Below are 27,038 nucleotides of genomic sequence, written 5' to 3' on the forward strand. Positions count from 1 at the left end.
CATCCTGGTGGCAGGGAATCAGTGCCAATAACTAGATACACTGGATTACCAAAAGTATTGGGACGCCTGCCTTTACACGCATATGAACTTTAATGGCATCCCAGTCTTAGTCCGTAGGGTTAAGTATTGAGTTGGCCCACCATTTGCAGCTATACCAGCTTCAACTCTTCTGGGAAGGCTGTTCACAAGAAGCCAGTAGTCATTTTTTTCCCCTTACGCTAATAGCGTGAGGAGAAAAAATAGGCTGATTACTGGCTTCTGTAAAAAGGGCATCAGTCCCACACAGTGACCGCCAGTGCTGCTAGCCAGTGCCCACCAGTGCTGCTAACCAGTGCCCTCCAGTGCTGCTAACCAGTGCCTACCAGTGCCACCTGCAAGTGCCCATCAGTACTACTAACAAGTTCCCACCAGTGCCACCTATCAGTGCCCATCTGTGCTGCCAATCAGTGCCCATCAGTGCCTCATCATTAGTGCCACCTATCAGTGCTGCCCATCAGTGCCTCATACCAGTGCCTACCAGTGCCCATAAGTACCACAAATCAGTGCCCATCAGTGCCGTCTATCAGTGCCCTTCACTGCACAGTGCCATCTATCAGTGCAGCCTCATCAGTGCCTCCTGATCAGTGCTCACTAGTACCACCTCATCAGTGCCCTTCAGTGTCGCCCATCAGTGCCACCTATCAGTGCAACCTCACTAGTGCCTCCTGATCAGTGCCCACCAGTACCGCTTCATCAGTCCCCATCAGTGCCACCTATCGAGGCCCATCAGTGAAGCATATCAGTGCCCATCAGTGCAGCCTATCAGTGCCCATCAGTACAGCCTATCAGTGTCCATCAGTGCAGTTTATCAGTGCCCATCAGTACAGCCTATCAGTGCCCATCAGTGCAGCCTCATTAGCACACATCAATTAAAAATTACCCGTTTGCTAAATCTTATACCAAACTATAAAAAGTTTTTTTTTTCCAAATTTCCGGTCTTTGTTTTGTTTGTTTAGCAAAAGATAAAAAACCCTGTGATGATTAAATAAATAAATGTGTGAAAAAAATGATAAAAATGTAATATGGGTACAGTGTAGCATGACTGCACAATTGTCATTCAAAGAGTGACAGCGCTGAAAGCTGAAAATTGGCCTGGGCAGGAAGGGGGTATATGTGCTCAGTAAGCAAGTGGTTAAGTAAGGCAAACAGACAGTGAAGCCTTCTGCCTTCACAGCTAGTTTTCACCTGTGCGACCTGCGCTATGCTTTTTGAATGGTCCCAAAGTCTTCTGGGACCTGTGATGTGTCCCAGAAAGCTGCAGGGGGAAGGAGGGGGGGGGGGGCGAACTTCCTCTCAGATCACCACAGCAATCTAACCTTGAAGTGGGAGCGTGTACCAGTAAAAACCAGGTACCCGCTCCCCCCAAAAAGTTGACAAATGTAGAAGTGGAGGGGAGGAGGATGCTTTAAGAACCACGCGTGAGGCAATTTTTCATAAGCGTAAAAAGTCTTTATTTTCTCAAAGGCAAATAAAAAAAAGTGATTTCAGCAGCAAACTCAAATACCTTATTTCCAGCAAAATTAGAAAACAAAAGTCCGCTTATTTTTAGCACAAATAAAAATAACAGAGTGTTAGCCACACAAGTGCAGACTGAGCAATTTTAGTGGCTTCCAGTAGACAGGCAACAATTCAGACAGGTGTCTCCTCTCCAAATTCATTATTACTGTAGCATACCCCCAAAGGATCTGTTGGCTTTGAATGGCCCCGTTTCCCCCCCCTAGTGCACACACAGTCAGGCACACTGTATTTTCTTCTCTTTCACTGGCTTATATAAACAATCTAGGGGTATCTTTTAAATTTGTATTGCTGAATTTAGCTTGGATAGGTATGGGGGAGGCATGGGATACCCCAAAAGAACTGAAATAACTGAAGAATCTTCTCACTATCCTGGCAGAGAACTTCCAAAGAGTTACTTTTTGCTAGGACAATTCTTTGTAGAACTGCCTACAGTCTTTAGAGCACAGGACTTAGATTGGTACTCACAAGGCCTCAGGACCATCAACTGCCACCTTCTTATATCCACTGGGTGATTCTTAGTGAGGGAGACGTAGACTCACAATACCATAGGACCACTGCACCCTCTTCCATCCAGCCTCCACCTGGTAACCACAGAAAAGAGAGATACCCTGGACTTTAGAGAATAGGCCTCCCAGCCTAGGCTATGGCTGGGACCTTGATGACCTCCAAGCAGTGTCTCCAGCAGACTGCCCAGAGGGGCAGTTCCCCTCAGACAGGGGAGTCCTCCGGCACGGCTGAACCCAGGATCCAAAGACCCCCTCTGCTTTACACCTCAGACTATTTTTGAGCTCTCAAGCCTCTTACTGGACACACCTTTCCAGGGATTGGCTGGATTCCCATAAATATTCAGGTTACTCTCCCATTCTTCCTCCAACTTTAATTCTAGAATCTTCTAGAATGCAGTAGAAAGCAATCAGACCAGTAGCCTGTGAAACACGGAGCAGGCTAAAACAATCAATCTCTGCTCCAATGATTACAGAGAAGCCAAATCAGCCTAAGCAACCTACACAAACTGGAAGGGCACTAAACTACCCCACACCTGCACAAGGAGCTTCCAGTCTTTAAGTGATGCTGGCTGAAGGTAAGCCCAAACCTTTCAGGACCAGAGTCTCTGTAATTAGGGGCGAAGGTTCTTTCCTACCTGAATATCTCTCTGAACCTCCAAATTGTCCCAAATAGGGAAATATTAATGCAAAGTAGACTGTAAGTCAGTCCTCTCCTCTATGATTGGATTGTCCCAGAACTCCTCACCCCATGGGTGAGAACCCCTGAATACACCAAACCATCCCCCTTAACTACTTCCCGTGACTTTCAGTGGTTATACCGGGATGATGCCTGCAGCGTTTTTTAGAGCCGGCAGTTGGCTCTCTTGTAATAGTAATCGGAGTGGCTCACCAGCCACTCGATTGCTATTACAAGCAGTGGGAGGAGACACCCCCCTCCCGCCGCCTACCGCGGCTCTATCAGGCTCTCCCGTCCCACTGAACAGCCAAAAGATCGGCTTTGATCAGCTGTTCATCATACTAATTTCCAATTTACTCAGAAACAATCTAGGCCATTTTTAAAAAATTGGACGCAGTCAGAAACGCTGATCTTGGTGTTTTGAATGCTTGTAAGTGCAAAGGAGGGATTTGGGGGCTTATAGATCCCAGATCCCTCCATAAAGAGTACCTGTCACTGCCTATTGCTGTCAAAAGGATGTTTACATTCCTTGTGACAGCAATAAAAGTGAACAAAGAGAAAAATAAAGTATTGCAACAGTGTAAAAATTAAAAAAAAAATTATTCAATTTATAATTTTAAAGAAATTTAAAGTTCCCCCTGTCTTCATGGGCTTGTGCACAAAGGCGATCGTCCCACACATGCGATGTACCGCGAATGCCAGATCATGGGCTGTAATTTTAGCACCAGACCTCCTTTGTAAATATAAAGCGGTGACCTGTGGGGGCGTTTAAAGTATCGCCTATGGATAGTAAAATTTACATCATTTGTTGCCGTTTCACAGGTGTGCACAGTTTTAAAGCGTGCCATGTTTGGTATCTATCTACTTGGAGTAACTTTATCATAATATTTTACAAAAAAATTGGGTTATAAATTGTGTTTTTTTGCATTAAAATTCAATAAAGTATATTTTTTTTCCCAACAAATTGCGTTTAAAAAAATGCTGCGCAAAAACCATGTGACATAAAAAATTGCCATAGCCACCAATTTATTCTCTAGGGCCTCTGCTTTAAAAGATATATATTGTTTAGGGGCTCTAAGTTATTTTCTAGCAAAAAAATACTAATTGTTACATGTAAACAAAAAGTGCCAGAAAAGGTCCAGACTGCAAGTAGTTAAAGGGACCACAACCGAAATTTGGCAAAACAGGGGCGTAACTACAGGAGTTGCAGGGGTTGCAATTGCAACCGGGCCCCATGCTTGTGCGGCTCCCCTGTACACCTGGATAGTGGGGGCAGCAGGGACAGCATGTAGAGAAACCACTGTCCTCCTTTTTCCTCCTGTAGCTGCTCCTCCTATCCAGTTCACTTGTGTCCTGCTGTCTCTGGGCCCCTGTGTGCTCCCCTGGTCCCCTTCCCCCACTGTGCTGCCCCCCCCCCCCACTGTGCTCCCTCCCCTCTCCTGCCAGCTGCTGCAGGGGGTGTGTCACAATAGAGAACCAGGAAGGGGTCGGTGAATATGTAATTTACCAGCACCTTCTTTTTCTGAATGGACAGAGTCATAGTCTGTGACATTGCAAAAAAATAAAATAGAATGATAAAAAAAAAATACAATTAAAATACCAAAAAAATAAAAACTACTGACACCAGTGGGTGAACTTCCAGGACAGCAAAGGTCACACTTACAGCCGCGCCCTGGCATTCCACTGCCGTGGGGAGGCCCAAAGATGGCAGGAAGGGGGCCCACTGCAGAACTTGTGAAAGGGTCCCGCTGCAGGACCGTAATAAAGGGCCCTGCAATGGGAGTAAAGGGCCCCAGGATCAGCAGGAAGAGCCCCAGGCTTGAAGGGAAGGGCCCCGGCCAGGGGTCCGGGGGGCCCTTCATGGTTTCTTGCACCAGGGCCCTGAAGGTTCTAGTTAAGCCTCTGTGGCAAAACATCTGGCCAATCAGTTTCTAACTTCAGCGTGTTCAAAAGAGCTTTTACAATAAATCCTGGAAGCTGATTGATTTCTAGGTAGAGTTGCACCAGATTTTGCACGCTCCAGTTTTAGTAAATCAACACCATAGTGCCTATCCAGGACCCATCCTTGGCGTCCTGTATACAAAATATATAATATAAAATGTTGGTTCTTGCGCTTTTGAATTGTTCGGAAACAGCATCACATAAGTTGGAGCTGCCCTTTGAGGATCTTCTGCTACAAACTGAGTAGGCCAAAATTCAACCCAACAAGGTCCATTGACTTTTCATTCCGGTCCGTGCACTCAGTGCACCCTTTCCTTTACACGGCTGCCTGGAGTTAGCCATCTTCTTGGTGGCTTTAATTATTCATGAATGCTCATGAGAGGGTGAATAGTCAATTTGAACTGGGACCTCAAATGTTCTCTGTGCTCCTGAATTAAACAGTACCAGTAGGGTTCAGTTCAGATCAAATCAAACCAATAAAACCGGTAAAATCTTTTCAAAACGAAAGTGTCCTGCCTATCAGCTTCACAGGAGAGTGTTGTAGTCTCTGGATATTTGATTTTTTCAGACATTTAACTCCTGCCAACTGTAAATTCTGCATTTAAATTTAGAAGACACAGGCTACCTGCTGAATGGTGTTTTTATCTAGTAGCTGCACATAAGGCACTCCAAAAGCAGAAAGGCCTTCTGGGTAACATCTCTGATTGGACAAGGTGGAGAAACTGGGCAGTGACATCACACTCTTTACCTCATCCAATCAAAGAATGCTTTGCATGCATTCAGAAAAAGCATTCTCTGAATGACGTCCCTGCCTAATGACTGACCTCCTGTGTTCAGAATGGATCAGGCTAGCTGCTCAGTATGGTCAGAGAAGAAAAAGTGCCTCTAAGTGCAGACAGTTTATAGGTTTATTAGGTGCAAATAAAATACAAGGGGCAACTCGCATAGAGTGAAGAAAAACAAGCTCATTAGGAAGGGGAGTGCAGGATATCAGCGCTGGATGCCCACGATGTGGACCGTCAGGGTCCGCAGCTGCGTTGAGATGGCCAGGCGGAAGTCCTCAGGTGGAAAGCCGAGCAGAAGGGATAAAGCTGGACAAAGCTTTGTCAGGCCCGACAAAGAAGTGCACGTGCCCAAGATCATCATAGCGCAGACTTTGAAATGCGTTGCGACCTCCGGTGACATCTTCTGCATGCACCACCTGAGGACTTCCGCCTGGCCTCATCCACGCAGCAGCAGACCTTGGTGGTCCACATCCAGCGCTGATATCCTGGACTGCCCTTCCTGATGAGCTTGTTCTACTTCATTCCATGTGAGTTGCCCCTTGTATTTTATTTGCAACTAATAAACCTATAAACTGTCTGCTATTTAGAGCCTGCTTCTGCTCCTGCGAATAAGCCTGCCCCAGTGCTTGGACACCATTCCTAGGATCCCCCCATTCTTCTTGGATTACTTGCTCCTGTCCTATGAACTTCAAACTTATATGGACTTCTTATGAACTATTTTCAGAGACTACCGACCTCACACAAGGTCTGGTTATCTGTTGGCACCTTCTATCCTTGTGTTTATGTGTATAGCTGCTCAGTATAGAACCCGGGAGCACGTGAACATCACTGTAGTTTCTTGGTCTATTACAGAGATTTCCAGCTTCTGAGGGCATTGGTCAGGTATGGCATATACTGTACCAAGTCTGGAATTCACCTTTAAGGGCACATTTACACCAATGCAGTCAAATGCATTTTCAACACAGTATGAACATACACTACCGTTCAAAAGTTTGGGGTCACTTAGAATTGTCCTTATTTTTGAAAGAGAAGCACTGATTTTTTTCAATTAAGAAAACTATACATTAATCGGAAATACAATCTAGACATTGTTAATGTGGTAAATGACTATTCTAGCTGGACAAGGCTGATTTTTAATGTAATATCTACATAGGTGTACAGAGGCCCACTTCCAGCAAGCATTACTCCTGCGTTCTAATGGTACATTGTGTTAGCTAATTGTGTTAAAACGGAGGCCCGGAGCAGGAGCGGAGAGATAGCATAGGGCCAGCATGACTAAGTGGACAGGGGATTGTAGGGGTTAAGTCAGGAACAAAGTTAGCAGTGGTCATGGGGGGAGCCTAGGCTGTTTAGCTAGCTCAGGGGGAGGTGGGGCTGGCAGGCAGGAAGAGGTGGGATCTGCTGGGGGGCACCAAAATCCCCTCACTCGGCAGTAGAAGCGTCCCTCCCTCCCGCCCTACTGTTTAACCTCTATTTGTTGGATCCTAGGTGGGGGGTTTTGTTCTTTTTCTTTGTTTTTTGACAGGTTTGCCTGGGATGTCGTGGCAGCTGTGGCGTCTTTTTGTTGGTCTTTGCTGGCAGGTGCAAGAACCTTTAAGGCAAGATAATGGTTCGGGACCCACTGGTGGTAGGTTCCCTCTGGTGCGTTCCAGTTGAGGTCAGTTGACTGGAAGGAAACATGGGTACACTGCGGGTAGAGTGTTGTCTCAGAGCTGGAGTTTTGCGGCTGGAAGCCTATTATGTTTAAGTGGGCCCGCAGTGTAGTATTTATCTGAACATTAAAATGGGGGGGCCTCAAAGACCAACAAAAGCTTTAACTGTTTTTGACGTTTCTGTTTTAAGGAATGGTTTTTTCCTTTATGTTAATTTATGTTAATTTAATTTGAAATTGGTTAATAAAAGGGCTGCTATGGCCAATTTTATTCCACTTACGGTGTCGTCTCGATTATTGGGATAAGGTAAAGGGAAAAGGGTGCAAGTGGGTGGTGGGTTGGCCGTTCAGCCAGGTTTTATAATGACATCTGTTCTACGCTAGTCAAGGCTAATTGGTGATTACAAAACCCTTGTGAAATTACGTTAGCACAGCTAAAAATTGTTGTGCTGATTAGAGAAGCTATAAAACTGGCCTTCCTTTGAGATAGTTCAATATCTGGAGCATCAGCATTTGTGGGTTTGGTTATACTCTCAAAATGGCTAGAAAAAGAGAACTTTCTCGACAGTGTATTCTTGTTCTGAAAAATGAAGGCTATTCCATGTGAGAAATTGCCAAGACACTAAAGATCTCCTACAACGGTGTGTACAACTCCCTTCAGAGAACAGCACAAACGGCTCTAACCAGAATAGAAAGAGAAGTGGGAGGCCCCGGTGCACAACTAAGCAAGAGGACAAGTATATTAGAGTCTCTAGTTTGAGAAATTGATGCCCCACAGGTCCCTAACTGACAGCTTCATTAAATGGTACCTTCAAAACACAGTCTCAACATCCACAGTGAAGAGGCGACTCTGGGATGCTGGCCTTCTAGGCAGAGTGGCAAAGTAAAAGCCATATGTGAAACTGGCCAATAAAAGGAAAAGATTAAGATGGGCAAAAGAACACAGACATTGGACAGAGGAAGATTGGAAAAAAGTGTTATGGACCGACTAATCTAAGTTTGAGGTGTTTGGATCACACAGAAGAACATTTGTGAGATGCAGAACAAGTGAACAAATGCTGAAGGAGTGTCTGGCGCCATCTGTCAAGCATGGTGGAGGTAATGTGATGGTCTGGGGCTGCTTTGGTGTTGGTAAAGTGGGAGAAGTTGGAGATTTGTACAAGGTAAAAGGGATTTTGAATTGGGAAGGCTATCACTCCATTTTGAAATGCCATGCCATACCCTGTGGACAGCGCTTGATTGGAGCCAATTTCCTTCTACTACAGGACAGTGACCCAAAGCACACCTCCAAACTATGCAAAAACTATTTAGGGAAGAAGCAGTCAGCTGGTATTCTGTCTGTAATGGAGTGGCCAGCGCATTCACCAGATCTTAACCCTATTGAGCTGTTGTGGGCGCAGCTTGACTGTATTGTACGAAAGAAATGCCCATCAAGCCAATCAAACTTGTGGGAGGTGCTTCAGGAAGTGTGGGGTGAAACTTCTTTGGATTACCTCAACAAATTGACAGCTAGAATAGCAAAGGTCTGCAAGTCTGTAATTTCTACATATGGAGAATTCTTTGATGAAAGCAAAGTTTGAAGGACAAAATTATTATTTCAAATAAAAATCATTATTTCTAACCTCGTTAATGTCTTGGCTATATTTTCTATTCATTTTGCAACTAATTTAAAGAATAAAAGTGTGAGCTTTCAAGGAAAGCATGAAATTGTCTGCATGACCCCAAACTTTTTAACGGTAATGTACATGCAAAAAAGTCAATATATTTCAGTGAGCTGAGAATACAGTATACATATAATATATATGCGCATTCCTCTGCGCATAAAACGTGATTACAAATTAATCAAATATTACAAATATTGTGCTGCTACTTAACAAACATATCATGAACAAACGAGTGAGATAATCCAAAAGCATGAGACTTAGTACTACTCCACAATAGCAGAACCAAACAAAATTGCATAATATGATATAAGATATATCTTAATATGATCATGTTTTCTCTATTTTTTAATTTTTGGTCAACAGTTGTACGTTTCAAACTGTATTTATTTTGTTTGGTTGCGCTACTGTGGAGTACTACTAAGTCTCACACGCTTGGATTATTTCACTTGTTTGTTTAGAGTATACAGTATAAGTACAACATCCTCAATTTTTTCACATGGGTACACATGTGAATGCACTGCAAATACTTGTGTAGCCACCCTATCCTAAACAGGGGCTACTAGTCAATTTTAGTTCTGATGGGTGGTAGATCACCTAGCCTACTTCTAATCTGCTTGTTTGTAGACTGATGGCTACTTGGAAAGTACATATTTTACTAAGTCCTACCCTTTGTTGTATTACTGCACTGTTTTTACTCAGTAAATATAGTTAGTGTGTTTTGGCTATCAGGCTGTCCGGAAGGCAGGAACGGGTTAGGGTGCCGACTCCCAGGGGTTTATGGCTCTGTCCCCTTATGGTAGGCTATAAAAACAAGCGGATGCAAACTAGCTGGATCCTTGGATGGGGAAATGGAAGGAGGGCTGTAGCCACACGTAACTCTGCTATTATTTTTTGGGGGGCTCCCCCTTGGTGGGTATCCAGTTATGGGGACCAAAGACAGATTTATGGACTTAAAGGACTTTGCTGTATTTGCAGGTATGAACTGGGCGAGCCTGAAGTTAGGATGAACTAGAGCCGTGTATGTAGGAATCAGTGAGAGATTGTTTTATATTGCTTTGCATCTGCACAAGTTTCAAGTAAAAGTTTTAGAGTACCAGAAAAGTGCCTGGTCTGAAGTTCCCTGGAAAGGGGTGCATGCATGGCATATTAAAAAGAAAAAGGCTTAGTTTGGGGGTGAAGGTGCATTAGTGAAGAAGCAATGCAATGGTCTAAACCACAGTGGAGTAAAAGAGGCTATATTTCCATTGCTAAGGGTAACTAGAGTGATGTTGGGTGCTAAAGCAGCCAGCTGGCAGGAAGTGGTGGTGACTTGGCACAGGTGATGGAAGGCCCTGGTACTGGGGGGGTTTTATGTGCGTTTACCCCTCCCTAACATTTGTACAACTCCGTGTGGCTATCTTTGCAGCTTAAAGTGGTAGTTAACTGAGTTTTACCACTTATACGATGCATCCATAAAGTATTCACTTATTCCACATTTTGTTATGTTACAGCCTTATTCCAAAATGGATTTTGGATGGAACAAAGGCTGTGAATACATGTACATGGGATTTTTTTTGTTTTTTATTTTTAATAAATTTGCAAAGAATTTAAACAAACTTCTTTCACGTTGGCATTATGAGATATTGTTTGTAGAATTTTGAGGAAAATAATGAATTTAATCCATTTTTGAATAAGGCTGTAACATACACAAAATGTGGAAACAGGAAAGCGCTGTGAATACTTTCCATAAGCACAGTTTCTACAGGTAAGCCAATAATAAGGCAATTACCTGCCATTGTGGTACAGCACTTTCTGCAAATTCACGGAAGGGGGCAAAATCCACCAGACGGAAAGGCAGAAGTTGTAAAGCCAGCTGGCATGTGGATGGCACTGACTGTTTTTTTTTTTTCGCTGTAATAGATGGGGTAGAGAAATTTGCCAGCTATAGTCTACAGCTGGTGGTGTGCTACTGGTAGATGTGCTGCAAAGGCCGAACAGAGTTGCATCCCTTTTGTGTGGCTTTTAGGTCCCTTGCCAACGGGCTGAGTTGTGGGATGTTAAATACCTTGTCAAGCATGTGGTACCCAAATGGTTGGTGGTTTTTTTGCTGTGCTTGAGACAAATTTTGCAAATTGCAACAGTACGATTGGATGTGTTGAAAAAGGCCCAGACATCTGAGCTGTGGGAAAGGTGCCAGGAGATAACTGCTCCACAATGTGATAGAATAGGGTGGCTGCTTTTTACTCTTCCATGATGGCTGCCTCGTTGGGGTTGTGCTTCACCCTCACTTTCCTCCTCTGCAATATCCAGCACCCAGGTCGCATCAGTGACCTCATCATTATCATCTCCTCCATCCTCATTACCACTGGAGACAACTTGGCAATATGTTGCGGCTGGGGGAACATGACTGCCAATTTGTGTACCAGTGTTCTCCCCTCTCTGAATGCTCATGTTCCTACCTTCCTCAACCTCAGAACCAACATCTGAATCAAGTAATGGCTGTGCTTCGTCAAAAAGCAAGTGGCTGATGCTGTGTTCAAATAACTCAGCTGACTTCTCCATGTCTGATTCTGGGGTTAAGGCAGGAATAGCTATGGACAAGGAGGCAGATTTAGCCACTCCGGCAGCTGCAGTGGACTGAGCAGTAGTCTCTGCTTGGGTGACAGAGGATGAGGAGAATGAGGATGGTTTAGTAAGCCAGTCCACCACCTCCTCTACGTGCTGTGGCTGGATAGCACGGGCAACATCATTAAACAGAGGAAATTATGCCCTTCCTGGGAACTGACCACGTCCACTTTGCCTGTGGACACATATGCTGCTGGCCCCCTAACAGTGCCATGGGAATGTCTGCCTCTCCTTGTTGGCCTCCCAGGCATGATGGGAAGGTGATTATTAAAAAAATGTAATAAAGATGTGGAAATGTGTACGTGGATGCACTTTAATCAATGGAAAGTGGTGTTTGATGCACTTTACCCTGAGTAATCACTACACAGACACACTCCACTGACACACTACAATATACTGCAGTAAAACTGCACTAATGCACAGAAATATACTGTGTTAAACGTTTAGTAACGTACCGAAATATACTGCGTTATAAGGCAAGTAACACACTGAATTATACTGCGTTATACGGCAAGTAACACTCTGAAATATACTGCGTTAAAGGTGCAGTAACACACTAAAATAAACTGCATTAAACGGCACATAACCCACTGAAATATACTGCGTTAAACATGCACTAGCGCTCAGAAATATACTGCATTTAATGGCACGTACTGCACCGAAATATATTGCGTTAAACAGCATGTAATGCACTGAAATATACTGCGTTAAATGTACACTAACTCACAGAAATACACAGCGATAAATGACACATAACGCACTGAATTATACTGTATTAAATGTGCACTAACGCACTGAAATATACTGGTTTTAAACGTGCAGTAACGCACAGAAATATACTGCGTTAAACGTGCACTAATGCACAGAAATATACTGTGTTAAATGTCCAGTAACGCACTGAAATATACTGTGTTAAACATGCATAAACACACTGATATATACTGCGGTAAATTGCACGTAACGCACTGAAATATACTGTGTTAAATGTGCAATAACGCACAGAAGTATACTGCATTAAACGTGCAATAACACACAGAAATATACTGTGTTAAACCTGCACTAACACACTGAAATATACTGCGTTAAGTGTGCAGTAATGCACTGAAATATACTGCGTTAACCACTTGCCGACTGCCGCACGACTTTACTGCGGCGGTCAGCCCCTCCTGGGCAAAGTGACGTAGGGGTACGTCACTCGCCCACGAGCCTGTAGGGGGCAAGCGTGCACCTCCGGAGGCACGCTCCCGCCCCGCTCGTTCCCTGACATCCCCACGCATGTGACCGGTGGCTCTGATGTCGTGCAGGAGAGGGAGAAAGGCAGACGGCTGATGTAAACACAGCCGTCTGTCATTCTCCCTGATGTAAGTACAGAGACTATACGATCCTGCTATGTAGGATCGTATGTCTTTGTGGTTACATCACAAGCCACGCCCCCCCCACAGTTAGAATCATGCCCCTAGGGATACATTTAACCCACTGATCACCAATAAAGTTAACCCCTTCCCTGCCAGTGTCATTTTTACAGTAACAGTGCATATTTATAGCACTAATTACTGTAGTAATGTCACTGGTACCCCCAAAAGTGTCAAAAATGTCAGTCAGGGGTCCGATCTGTCCGCCACAATGTCGCAGTCCCGCAAAAAAAAAAAAAAAAATCGCAGATCGCTGCCATTACTAGTTAAAAAAAAAAACAATAAAAATTACATAAATCTTTCCCGTAGTTAGTAAACGCAAACCAATCAAAATACACTTATTATTATTAAAAAACGTATTAAAAAATTTTGCTTTTTACATTTTTTTTTGAGAATTTCATATAAAAATGTGAAAAATATTATTTTTTCAAAATTTTCGCTCTTTTTTTGTTTATAGCGCAAAAAGTAAAAATCGCACAGGTGATCAAATACCACCAAAAGAAACTTTCAGTGCTTTCAAATGTTTAAAATGAAATATAAATATTCTCCAGTGTATAAAATTATATAAATATTCTTCAGTGCATAAAATTTAAAAAAATTCTCATTAATAAATAAAATATTTCTTACAAGTGATGTAAATATGTGCTATAAACAATCCTTAAATATATCAAAATTTGTAAAAATGAAACATAAAAATCAAATGCCAGTGATAAATTATGTGCTTATAAGTTTCCAATAATTAAATAGTTCAAAAGTGAAAAAGTGCCAAAGTGTCCTTGTATATATAAATAAAATGGTGTATATTCAAACGGCGTTTGAATATACACCATTTTATTTATATATACAAGGACACTTTGGCACTTTTTCACTTTTGAACTATTTAATTATTGGAAACTTATAAGCACATAATTTATCACTGGCATTTGATTTTTATGTTTCATTTTTACAAATTTTGATATATTTAAGGATTGTTTATAGCACATATTTACATCACTTGTAAGAAATATTTTATTTATTAATGAGAATTTTTTTAAATTTTATGCACTGAAGAATATTTATATAATTTTATACACTGGAGAATATTTATATTTCATTTTAAACATTTGAAAGCACTGAAAGTAAATTATTAAATGTATGAATAACATGCACTAAGCACCTTTTAAGCGCGGTACTCCCCCCTGTTATACATTTCTGAATTGTGTAGGTTACCAATAACAGTACCTGCAGCTTTAAAGGAATTTAGGATTTATATAAAGTGACAGCGCGAGAATTTCACCAACCCAATACCACCAAAAGAAAGCTCTGTTTGTGGGAAAAAATAAACGTCAATTTCATTTGGGTACAGCGTTGTACGACCGCGCAATTGTCGTTACAGTCATGCAGTGCCGAATCACAAAATAGGGCCTGGTCTTTGAGCAGCCAAATCCTCCGGGGCTTAAGTGGTTAAACGTGCACAAACGCACAGAAATATACTGCGTTAAACGGCACGTACCGCACTGAAATATAATGTGTTAAATGGCATGTAATGCACAGAAATATACTTTGCTAAACGTGCAGTAACGCACTGAACAAAAATGCAGTAAACCTGCCCTGACAAAACAAACTGACAGTAAAGAAAAAAAATGGATGGTCGCTACACTGACTGAACTATCACTAGATTCACACTAAAGTAAAAATGTACATTGGCAATAGAATCAGAATAGTACGCTTTAGCACACTAATGGGCCATATACACTATAAGATTTTCTGAAGACGTTTTCCTTTAGATTTACCAAAACCAGATAATATGAGGTCAAACCTAAACACTTTCAATTTGTCTGCAATCTGGCAGGCCCTTTTTGAAGGAAATCTAACCACAAAAGTTGGATAGTGTTTATCCAGCTTTAGTCCCATTTGAACTAAAATGTAAAGATGTTCTGATTCCCTTTCTCTCATTCCAAGTGCTGCTGCTGCTTCCCACCTTACAATCCGTGTGCATGTAAAAACAAATAATCTCCAATAGTGCTTAAAGTGCAAAGTGATTACTCACATTTTTTGGGTGCTTAACCACTTCTGGACCGGAAACCCTTAATGACCAGGCCATTTTTTGCAATTCGGCACTTCAAAACTGTAACTGACAATTGCATGGTCGTGCGATGCTGTACCCAAATAAAACCGATGTCCTTTTTTTCCCACAAATAGAGTTTTCTTTTGGTGGGATTTGATCACCTGTGCGATCTTTTTTTTTTGCGCTATAAATAAAACTGAGCAACAATTCTGAAAAAAAAAAAATGTATATATTTTTTACTTTCTGCTATAGAATATTCCCAATTAAAAAAAAAAAAAAAAAAAATGAATCAAACTTTTTCATCATTTTAAGCCAATTTGTATTCTGCCACATATTTTTGGTAAAAAAAATATCCCAATAAGTGTTTTTTGATAGGTTTGCACAAAAGTTATCTTATCTACAAACTAGGGGAAAGAGTTATGTCATTTTTATTTTTTTTTATATTTTACTAGTATTGACGGCGATCAGCGGTTTTTTTTTTTAGTGGGACTGCGACATTGCGGCAGACAGATCAGATACCTAACTGACATTTTCAACACTTCTGGGGGGACCAGTGACATTTCTACAGTAATCAGTGCAAAAAATATGCACTGTTAATGTACTAATGACACTGGCAGGGAAGGGGGTTAACCTAGGGGGCAATCAAAGGGTTAAATGTGTCCCTAGGGGGTGGTTTCTAACTGTGGGGGGATGGACTTATGGAATGAGCACAGAGATCTGTGTTCCTAAATAGGAGGAACACAGGAGCCCTGTGTTCATTGCTGACAGAACAGTGGCCTGCCGTGATTATAACGGCAGACCGTCGTTCTGTCTCCACGGGGAGGGATCACGGGTGCCTGGCGGCAATCGCAGTCACCGGACCCGTAGATCAGCTTCCCCTCTGGCGAATGGGCGTGTGCGCGCTCCCGCGAAGTGACGTACTGGTACGTCATTTCACAGGAACCTGCCACAGTATATGTATGGTGGCTGGTTGGCAAGTGGTTAAAGTGCACTGTTCTGACATTGCTAAAAGGTATACAGTCCTGTTATCTCTGTGACACAAGCCACTGGCGCAAGAGTCCTCCCGTGGGTGCACTTGCCGTACCATACTTTTTGCCCCTCCTCTACGCATTCAGCCACAGGGACACGTGACTTCTTCAGGGGGAAATTCTCATCCAATCAGATAGCTTCCCCAGTGATCCAGGAAACCATAGAGGAGCCATGTTCCTTTTGACTTCCTCTCCCTTTGCAATGCTGCTGTAGTTGAGCGCCACCTGCAGTGGAGAAAGTAGACTGCACCTGCCTACAGGTTCTCAGTAGACTTGCACAGTTCCTGTGCGCTTCATTGCAATGTGATTTTCAGCCAATTAATATGAATGGGTTGAAATTGCACTGGTTCGCGCCAGAAGTAGATGTACAATTTTTTAAAAATGCTCTGTAACTGGACTGCATGGTAATTGCGTTACTATGCAATCTGGTGCAGGAAAAGGCACTGTGTTTGCCATCTGCATTTGGGGAGTCATTACGAATACATTGGCAACTGCAGCAGATCGCACACTCAGTGCGTTTTGAGCTGGCTGCGGGGAAACGTGCACAGAAACCTGGGTTTCCTGCACCATGTTCTGGTTACAGCAGCTTTTTCCCTGGGTAAATAGTTTTTTTTTTTCTTCGACTAAGCAAAATTGCAATACAGTTTAACAGTACTCACTAAACTCTCACTCAGTTGCCATAGAAACTGGGATCTGCTATCAGCATGGAAGGTAAAAAGTGAATCTGTTAAGCTTAGCGATAAGGATGATCTGGGAGCTCGGCTCATCACTAATAAACTTTGATTGCCCTTAGAAGACCCTCGTCGCTTATTAATTTCATCAACCTGGGTGTGTGATCCCGGCCGGCCTCTTTGTTTAGTCACGATCGCAGGGGGGCCAAGGCTCGATCGCTATGAAGGAAATGGCATCACAGACTAATACGGGAAGATACGGAGCCTCTGTGTATGTGGGATGATTGATATGCAGATAGGAGGTTGAACAGATGGAAAGATGTGCAGGCAGAATGAACAAATGTTATATATACATTAGATTCACTTTGTTTTTCCCAGTTTCAAGGTTCCAATATTAATATGTTGTTCTGCTGCATCTTGTTTGATCAGTTAAAAAAAAAAAAAAAACGATATATTAAATGGTCGCCATGGGGACAAGAGAAGAAGGATGCAGTGGCACTGATCCGTGTATAAGTCTTAAGTTTTAAAAAAAAGAAAATCAAGCTTTATTATACTTCCCAATTTTTTTTTTACACTTTTACTGCAGTATATTGTAGTGCGTCAGTGCAGTTTTACTGCAGTATATTGTAGTGCAACAGTACAGTTTTAGTGCAGTATATTGAAGTGCGTCAGTGCATTTTTACTGCAGTATATTGAAGTGCGTCAGTGCAGGTTTACTGCAGTATATTGTAGTGTCACTGGTTCCCGCAAAGTGTCAAACGTGTCAATTAGTGTCCGAAAGTCTACAGCAATATCACAGTCCCGCTATTTAGGTCGCGACCATTACCATTACTAGTATAAAAAAAAATGAATAAAAATGATATAAACATGTCCCATAGTTTGTAGACGCTATAGCGTTCGTGTAAACCAATTAATATACGCCTATTGCAATTTTATTTTTTTCACCAAAAACATGTAGCAGGATACATATTGGCCTAAATTTATGAAGAAATTCGATTTTTTTTAATTGTTTTTATTCAATGTGTTTTATAGCAAAAAGTAAAAAAAATATTTTTTTTTTCAAAAAATAATCTTTTTTTTTTTTGTTTATAGCGCAAAAATAAAAAACACAGCGGTGATCAAATAACACCAAAACAAAGCTATATTTGTGGGAAAATATGACATAAATTTTATTTGGGTACAGTGTCGCACGACCACGCAATTGTTAGTTAAAGTAGCGCAGTGTCGTGTCGCAAAAAATGGCCTGGTTATAGGGGAGGTAAATCTTCCGGAGTTCAAGTGGTTAATAAAAGTTTTTTTCTGCCCGTAGTTCAGCTTTAAAGCAGAACTGAGGGCTTTTTAAACAGACTGTGAGCAGGCATGTTGTCCATTACCCCACCGGGTACATAGTTTTAGACGCTACAGCGTGGTTGTCTAGTTCTGGGACGCCATCATATGACGGCTTCAGGGGCGTAACTACAGGGGTTGCAGGGGTTGCAATCGCTACCGGGCCCCATGCTCCGGGGGGCCCGGTAGCAAACCAGTGGGTGAACTTCTAGGATCTCAAAGGTCACACTTGCGACCGGGCCCTGGCATTTCACCACTGTGGGGAGGCCCCAAGATTGCAGGAAGGGGGCCCACTGCAGAACTTGTGAAAGGATCCTGATGCAGGACCATAATAAAAGGCCATGCAATGAGATTAAAGAGCCCCAGGATTAGTGGGAAGAGCCCCGGGCTTGAAGGGAAGGGCCCCGGCCAGGGGTCTGGGGGGCCCTTCATGGTTTCTTGCATCAGGGCCCTGAAGGTTCTAGTTACGCCTCTGGACGGCTTCCCATGATCGCGTCCGTCGCGTGTCTTCTGGACACAGCTGATCACAGATTAAAGTAAAGAGCCAATCAGCACCTCTTTACCACGTGACCGGCTGTGTCCAATCACAGCTGATCATGGAGGTAAATAGATGGCGGTTATCGGCACTAGCAGAAGAGAGCCGATAACCGACTTCTGTAAAAGGGACAGCTATAATGATAATCAGGGCACTGATTATCAGTATCCTAGTTATCAGTGCAGTCCCGCCAGTGCTGCCAATCTGTGCCCACCAGTGCTGCCAATCAGTACCCATCAGTGCCTCCTCATCAGTGTCACCTATCAGTGCCACCTACCAATGCCCATCAGTGCCGCCCATCAGTGCTGCCTATCAGTGCCGTCTATTAGTGCCCATCATTGCCACCCATCAGTGTCATCTATCAGTGCTACCTATCATTGTCACCTATTAGTACCCATCATTGCCACCTATCAGTGCCCATCAGCACTGCCTTATCAATGCCTCCTGGCAGATAGTCATCCAAGCCGGCATCGGGTCCAGAAGTGGGTAGTCTGCCGACGCCCGGTTGTCTGCCAATGCTGGGTCATCAACCGATGTGGGGTCGAGAGCCAGGAGAGTCGTCAGCCAAGCCAGGTCATACATGGAAGAACACGGAGAATAAAAGAATGCTAGCAGAGATGCACCTTGGAGCACAAACACAAGGGCAAGGATTGCAACCAATCAGGTGACAGATATAGTCAGGTATGCAGCATCATCAATGTGCGAAGCCCAGTCAGCAGGAAGCGATGATGCCATCAGAGTCTATAAGAGGCAGCAGTCAGCACAGGTCCAAGATGACTGCCAACAGGAGGGCAAGGTAAGACCTTGACAGAAACACAGTTTTAACACCTCCAGCACTGAATGTATGCAATAGTAAGGGGTAGAGGGGTGTGCTGAAGGGTCCAATGATGCCAGCTGCTGGGGGATCTATTGTTGTTGGCTGCTGGGGGATCTATTGTTGTTGGGGGGATTTATTGTTGAGGGAGGCGTCTATTGTTGCTGTGGGGGTCTTATGTTGCTGGTGGTAAATTGTTGCTGGGAGCGCTCTACTGTTGAGAAAGGGGTCTATTTTTGCTGGCTGCTAGAGGGTCAAATAATACTGGCTGCTTGGAGATCTATTGTTGCTGGTGGGGTCTATTGTTGCTGGGGTGGGTCTGGTGGTAATTTGTTGCAAGCCATCTATTGTTGCTGGGGGATTCGTTATTTTTGTGATGGGGGCTTTTGTGGCTGGCTGCATGGGATCCATTTTACTGCTTTTCCTATTATAATTACCAAATTCCATACAGATTACTTAGCACCACAAAATGATAATTGTTTCTGTTTTCTCTAAAAGAGGGGGTACTGGGAGGTGGTTATGGGGTGGAAACAGAGGTGGGTAGGGTCCGGAGACAAGGGGTGACTTGGGAAAGAGGAGTTCCTGCACCTTGTCTCTGAGAAAAAAAAGCCCTGATTGCGGCAAAAGGGCAGCCCCAAAAGTGGCCACTGGGATAGTGGCAAGAAAACCATAATAACACCTGACCAGGCGCTCCTAAGGAAGCATGTGCATACATCTGTGAAATGTACTGCATGCAATAGGCTAAGTGCTAGATTATTCAAACACACAAAGGATGGGATGTCCAGTAAAAAAAGAGTCAGAGTTTATTCCATAGAGAGATAAAAGCTTGACATGGTGCTATACAATATTTACCAGTAGTTGACCACACACAGGCTCAGTGCAGAAGAGAAGTACCGGGGACCCAGATGCCCGTGATGGGAGACCGCCAGCCACAGTGGAGAACGGAGGGACTCGCGTCACCGGAACACAGAAGTCTTCAGTTGCAATCTCCGATGACTAGAACACAATAGAAGAGTATGCCGGTTGCCAGGATAGCATGTTTCAGGGTACATGCCTTTGTCAAATCCTGACAGGCTAACCGGCAAAGCAACCCTTTATACCCACGTCAATTGACCAATCATCCCCTAGCCCAAAGGTGGGCTGGTCAACTGCCAGTGAATAGTACAATTAAAAAGTTATTAGGCAACAAATTGGGCAAAATTAATGAATAAATTATTAATAAGAAATAATAATTACAAATAATGATTAGAAATAAAAGCCTTACTACCCACATATACAGTACTGTATATATTAAAAGCGCATCACAAATTCCAGCATAGTTCCATCCAAATTTCATCAACACGTACAACAGAAATTGAAGACCCCATGGGCTGACACGTTTCGAGGATTTTCTCTTCTTCAGAGCTCGAATGTGGCTCTGAAGAGGAGGAAATCCTCGAAACCCGTCAGCCCATCGGGTCTTCAATTTCTGTTGTACGTGTTGATGAAATTTGGATGGAACTATGCTGGGATTTGTGATGCGCTTTTAACAATGGCAACTTTGTGAGTATAATACTTACCATGTTTTTAATTCAATAAATTATTTGTCTCAGGATAATGCACTAGGTCGGTGCGCCCTCTGTGTGTTTTTGTATGGTGTCAGTGTCTTAGACATCCCCAAGTCTTTGAGGGCAGCAAAACCATGGTTATCCACATTGAAGCAAGATGGAGATAAAAGCTTTCCCATCTGGAGAGGTTGCGCAGGAGGCATTTTGTTTATACTATCTATGCAAGGGAACAGTGGGCAAGTTGTTACCACTGGCTGTTTGTCGCTGGCTGTTTGTTTGTGATGTTGCACACGGTATGAAAGTAATTCATTCCTTTGGCTCTGGAGGCTAAAGCCTAGTACACACGCAACGATTATCGGCCGACCGGTCGTCCGTCTTTTGTCCAGAGTGGTGTTTTGCTGGTTGGAATGTGCCTAGACTGCACACGAATTTTCTCACCCGACAAAATTCTACTTCAGAAGTGATGTCATGTGTTGGTTTGCTTTCTTTGTGTTCTTTCTTCTCTGAGCATGCCCAGTCTTGCTCATAAGATTTTTTCCCTGTCAAAATCTGTACTGACTGCACGAAAATCGGACGTGTTTTGACGGCGGACAAAAATGTTACACACCAGATTTTTTTCTGACCAAAAGTCGGAGTCGGTTGTCGGAAGCATCATACTAACAAGCCGAAAATCGGCAGATCGGTCGTCAGACAACAATTCCCTGCCGATTTTCGACGCGTGTGTACGAGGCTTTAGTCATTTGGTAAACTGAATAAACTGTACCCGACATATAACCTTGTCCAGAAGATATGGAAAAAAGCTAAATATCTCCAGGGGGTGACAGGATTCATGGAATATAGCCCTATTTGGTTGAACGAGACCTACTTGGAGTTGGGTAAGTTGCAGCATGGTGATAAGTGGAAGGGGTATGGAGTGGTGTATCTTAGCCAAATTTTAGAAACGGAGTACTGTTACCTTTTGAAGAGTTGAGGGGGAAATTTAACCTACGAAAATCTATGTTTTTTTACTATATGCAGTTGAGGCATGTAGTGATAGGGCAGGGTAGATCATCGGAGCGGACTTTGTCCGCAACGCCCCTGTTTACAATATTCAGAGAAGCAGAGACATCTAAAGGTTTTTATATCGCAATGCTACACTATGCTACTTCAATCTTTCTTGAAAAAACACCCTCTAAGCGGGAGAAGTGGGAGGGAGATATTGGCCAGCTCACAGGAGATCAGTGGGAGGAAGCCCTACAAACAGTTGTGACAAGCTCATTGAATGTGACACAGAGATTGACTCAGTTATACTGTATATTCTCTTGAGGGTATACCTCACGCCTCACAGAATACATGTTATGGGCTTACTGTCTACTCCAATGTGCTCTAGATGCAAAAAAAAGAAAGAAAGATGCAAGCGAGATCATGGTGATCTAATACACCTATTGTGGAGGTGCCCCAAATTACATGCAGTTAGTAAAGGGGTAGTGGACACTCTGAACAGGGTCTACTGAGTTTCGTTACCCATGGATCTCAAATCTTGCTTACTTAGCATATTGGATGAATTTGACTGGGAGAATCACACTAGAGAGGCAATTGTGAGAACCTTGTTCTTAGCACGTAAACTTATAATGGTGCATTGGAAGTCAGAGAACCCTCCTAGAGTAAAAAAAAAAAAGATTACTGCAGTGGGTAATACTTTGCGGATGGTAAAACACATTTACCAACAGAGGGGATTTTCATGTAAATATAAAAAGTTATGGGCCTCATGGTTAGAACCAATTGTGTATTCCCCTAGGGGTGGGACTTTATAGGCAGCTCAAAATTATATAAAAAAATATTTTTTTCTCGTTCATAAATTTTATTAATATATACAAAAAAAGAGAACATACAAAAAATGCAATAAATGCATAGTAAAAGTTGGCAGAACTAATAGATAAAATATGCAAATACACTCAACCATCTACTCCAGATTTATCCAACGTTTCGAGGTAAAAAACCTCTTCCTCAGGGATTGTGCTGGAGGTTGTTAGTTATGATTGGTTAGCATATGAGCATATATAGTAGTTTTGCCGCTGTTTAAAAACAAGGAATTTGTAGAACACCCACAGAGAGCAGTGGTTCTTGCAACTGAGGTCTATATGAATATAGATCAATATAATGCAGGAAAAGGGTAGAGCAGGAAAGTTGTGCGTCCCAGACACAGATGTCGCAACTGGAGTCCAACTGTGCTTAGCCGGTCGGGTAGGGACCAATCACATCTGACTTGGATGGTAACTGTCAGGCAGTATTCTCCCAGCAGTGGATGTCACAGACTTGGCATCCACTACTGTGACATCCACTGCTGGGAGAAGGCTGCCTGACAGTTACCATCCAAGTCAGATGTGATTGGTAGGGATCAACCGATTATCGCCAAAGCTGATTATCGGAGGGCCGATATTCACTTTTGCCGATATATCTGTATCAGCCCCGGAACTAGCCGATATTACCGATATTCCAAATATTGCTCAGGTAAGGGTAAAATTATGTCACATAGCATAATTCCGTTTACAAATGTTATTGAATATGCCACTCACATATGTACAAAAGATATAAGCAATTCCACATTAGCAGATCTGCTGGCAGCTCGGTATCTCTCACCCAGTTGCCGTAAGTGATACTCGGGTGATACCGCTCCGCTCTGCATCCACTCAATACTGATCCGTCCCCCGCGTGACCATGTAACCTCCGAGATCGTATGCCGGACGGAGCGGTATCACTCGGGTGTCACTTACGGCAAGTGGGTGAGAGACAGAGTGGTATCGGGTGGGTGGGAAAGGGAGCAGATGAGAGACGGAGTGGGTGCCGGTCTCATCTGCTCCCTCTCCCACCCACCCGATACCACTCTGTCTCTCACCCACTTGCCGTAAGTGACACCCGAGTGATACCGCTCCGTCCGGCATATGATCTCGGAGGTTACATGGTCACGCGGGGGACGGATCAGTGTTGAGTGGATGCAGAGCAGAGCGGTATCACCCGAGTATCACATACGGCAAGTGGGTGGGAGATACCGATCTGCCAACAGATCTGCTAATGTGGAATTGCTTATAGCTTTTGTACATATGTGAGTGGCATATTCAATAACATTTGTAAACGGAATTATGCTATGTGACATCATTTTACCCTTACATGAGCATCACCCCCTAATGGTTGGAGGAGGAGAAGACTAGTCTCGGACACTGACATAGGATATACAAAATATCGGCCGATACCGATACGTTGTGACCAGAGGCGTAACTAGAACCTTCAGGGCCCTGATGCAAGAAACCATGAAGGGCCCCCCAGACCCCTGGCCGGGGCCCTTACCTTCAAGCCCAGGGCTCTTCCCACTAATCCTGGGGCTCTTTACACTCGTTGCATGGCCTTTTATTATGGTCCCGCAGCAGGATTCTTTCACAAGTTCTGCAGTGGGCCCCCTTCCTGCAATCTTGGGGCCTCCCCACAGTGGTGCAATGCCAGGGTCCGGTCACAAGTGTGACCTTTGCGATCCTGGAAGTTCACCCACTGGTTTGCTACCGGGCCCCCTGGAGCATGGGGCCGGGTAGCGATTGCAACCCCTGCAACCCCTGTAGTTACGCCCCTGGTTGTGACCAATATATCGGTATTGATCGGTACCTTTGCGATCCTGGAAGTTCACCCACTGGTTTGCTACCGGGCCCCCTGGAGCATGGGGCCCGGTAGCGATTGCAGCCCCTGCAACCCCTGTAGTTACGCCCCTGGTTGTGACCAATATATCGGTATTGATATCGGCTCTGAAAAAAACCATATCGGTCTAGCCCTAATTTAAAGCATCAAACAAAAAAAAACAAAAAAAAAAAGGGGTAAAAATTGTGTTTTTTTTTTTCTTTTTTTTTCTTCTTTATCCAGTAAATTGTTTCTAAAAAAATTGCATTTGCAAAACCGCTGCGCAAATACCATGAGACATAAAAAATTGCAATCACCATTTTATTCCCCAGGGCCTCTGCTAAAAAAAAAAAAATTTTAAAAAGTATAATGTGTTGGGGATATAAGTCATTTTCTAGGAAAAAATACACATTTAAACTTGTAAACAAACAGTGCCAAAAAAAAAAAAAAAAGCCTGGTGTTAGAGTTATTAAATAAATCATTTGCCAGTTTGGTCTCATTTTGCTATTCAGGCTTGTAATACGGAATTGGTCTAATATGTTATGTATGCAAAAGTACTGCAATGTTGTCTTACTGCACTGCTTGTCATTATCTTTATGCTGATATACTTTCTTGATGCCTTCTTCAAAATAGTATATTTAAATTAAAAAAAGAATTCAGTGCATATCTCTTCAGAGATTGGAAAAACATATGTACATATATACACCAAAACTGATGTCCCCATTGGAATGTTTCCTCTCTCCTTCTTTTAAGTTGTATTTGTATCTGTAATTTTGATTTTTAATAGCATATACATGGAAAAAAATGTGTGCAAGTCAGAAAAATATTCCACCCACGATGTTGTCATCTATGCAATTGCAATTGCTTAGCATTCATCTTGGGAAATACAAACTAATGTAAGGGACTCTCCACGGTTGCAGGTCTCCCTCTAATTAATTGTCCCCGAATTCCTCCATTCAGAGCTATACCTTGGAAAAAGTGAAGATTTTAAAGATATGCTTTACATGTGATTTAATGAGCAACTCTGCCATTTTCCCAGATACAACTGTGATTAATTAAGAACTCCCCAAATCATTAAAAATTAACCAGCCTAGGGGCCGTGTTTCCCAATGGCATGCCTGCACATTTTTTTGGCATAGCAATTTTCTCTGAGGAAGAAAAAAAAAAATAAAGAGAATATATCAGATTCTACCTGAACTGGTAATACTTAGCTTTTGTTACTTTTAAAACCCCACTGAGCGCTCTACATCATCCATAAAACCAAAAAATGTGGGTAATATCAACCCTAAGATGCCTGAAGGCCCGTACACACGTGCAGATTGTCGGCCGAAAATATTCGGCCGACGACCGATCGGCCGATTGTAGGCTTGTTAGTATGATGCTTCCAACAGCCGACAGCGCACTTTCGGCCGAACAGAATCTGTCGTGCAAGCATTAAAATTTTTGTTGGCCAACACCAGAACGGCCGATTGTTCGCCAGTCAGTACAGATTTCAGCCGACAGACAGCAGATTTGCAAGACTGGGCATGCTCAGAAAAGACAAAACACACGGAAAGTTAACCATCACATGACATCACTTCTGCAGTCGGCTGTTGTTGGCCGACAAAATTCGTGTGCAGTCTTTTGCACTTTTCAACAGACACGACAGCCCTCGGACAAAAGACGGCCGATCGTTCGGCCGACCATCGGTATGTGTGTACGGGGTTTAAGTTCCTCTCCAAGAACCCCTTGCAACAGTATGCAAATGAGAAGACAATGGAAACGAAGGAACCTGTTTGCTAACACTTGACTATTGCTAACAATTGAAACACTTCAGCTGTGTCTCCAGAAATTCCTCTTGAACACTGGTCATTATATTGTCCCAATAGGGCATGCTTGGACCTGTATCCTCACCAATGTTGCCCATACACAGCCTTCCTGTACCCTCACCCAGGTCAGGACAATTGGGGGACAAGAGGGTTACCTGCCCCAGACGCAGTTTGTTTTATGCAGAGGGAGAGTTTGCAGCTTGTTGGTGCTCCTTTCTCCAGCTGCCTGAATATCAAGAGTAATGCTGTAGTACCAGGAATCAGTGGGTAGCACAGTGGCTACAGTGGCACACTGACACACCTAAGGGCATTGGGCAGCAGAGTGGCTTAGTGGTTAGCACTCCTGCTTTGCAGAGCTAGAGTCCTTGGCTTAAATCCCAACCAGGACCTTGCCTCCATGCAGTTTATATGTTCTCCCTGTGCTTGCAAGGGTTTCCACTCACCTGCCAAAGACATGCTGGTAGGTTAACTGGCTCCTTTCTAAATTGGTCTTAGTGTGTAATGGATTATAAACTCCTGAAGGGCAGGGACTGATATGAATGTACAATATGTAGAGCACTGTGTAGATTGTTGGTGCTACAGTTAGGTCCATATACAGTATATTTGGACACAGGCAAAATTGTATTACTTTTGGCTCTCTATGCCACCAGAATAAAATTAAAATGAAACAATTCAAATGAATTTAAAGTGCAGACTTTCAGCTTTAATTCAATATTGCTTATCCTTTGAGTATGTCTACTAAGACGAAACGCGTCAGTTTCTCCCTGTAGATTGCTTGTCTTGACTGTATTGCTGGTTTGCCATTGGATGGCTGTAAGTGCACA

This window comes from Pelophylax lessonae (genome assembly GCF_965119305.1).
Source record: "Pelophylax lessonae genome assembly, chromosome: 8".
NCBI lineage: Eukaryota > Metazoa > Chordata > Amphibia > Anura > Ranidae > Pelophylax > Pelophylax lessonae.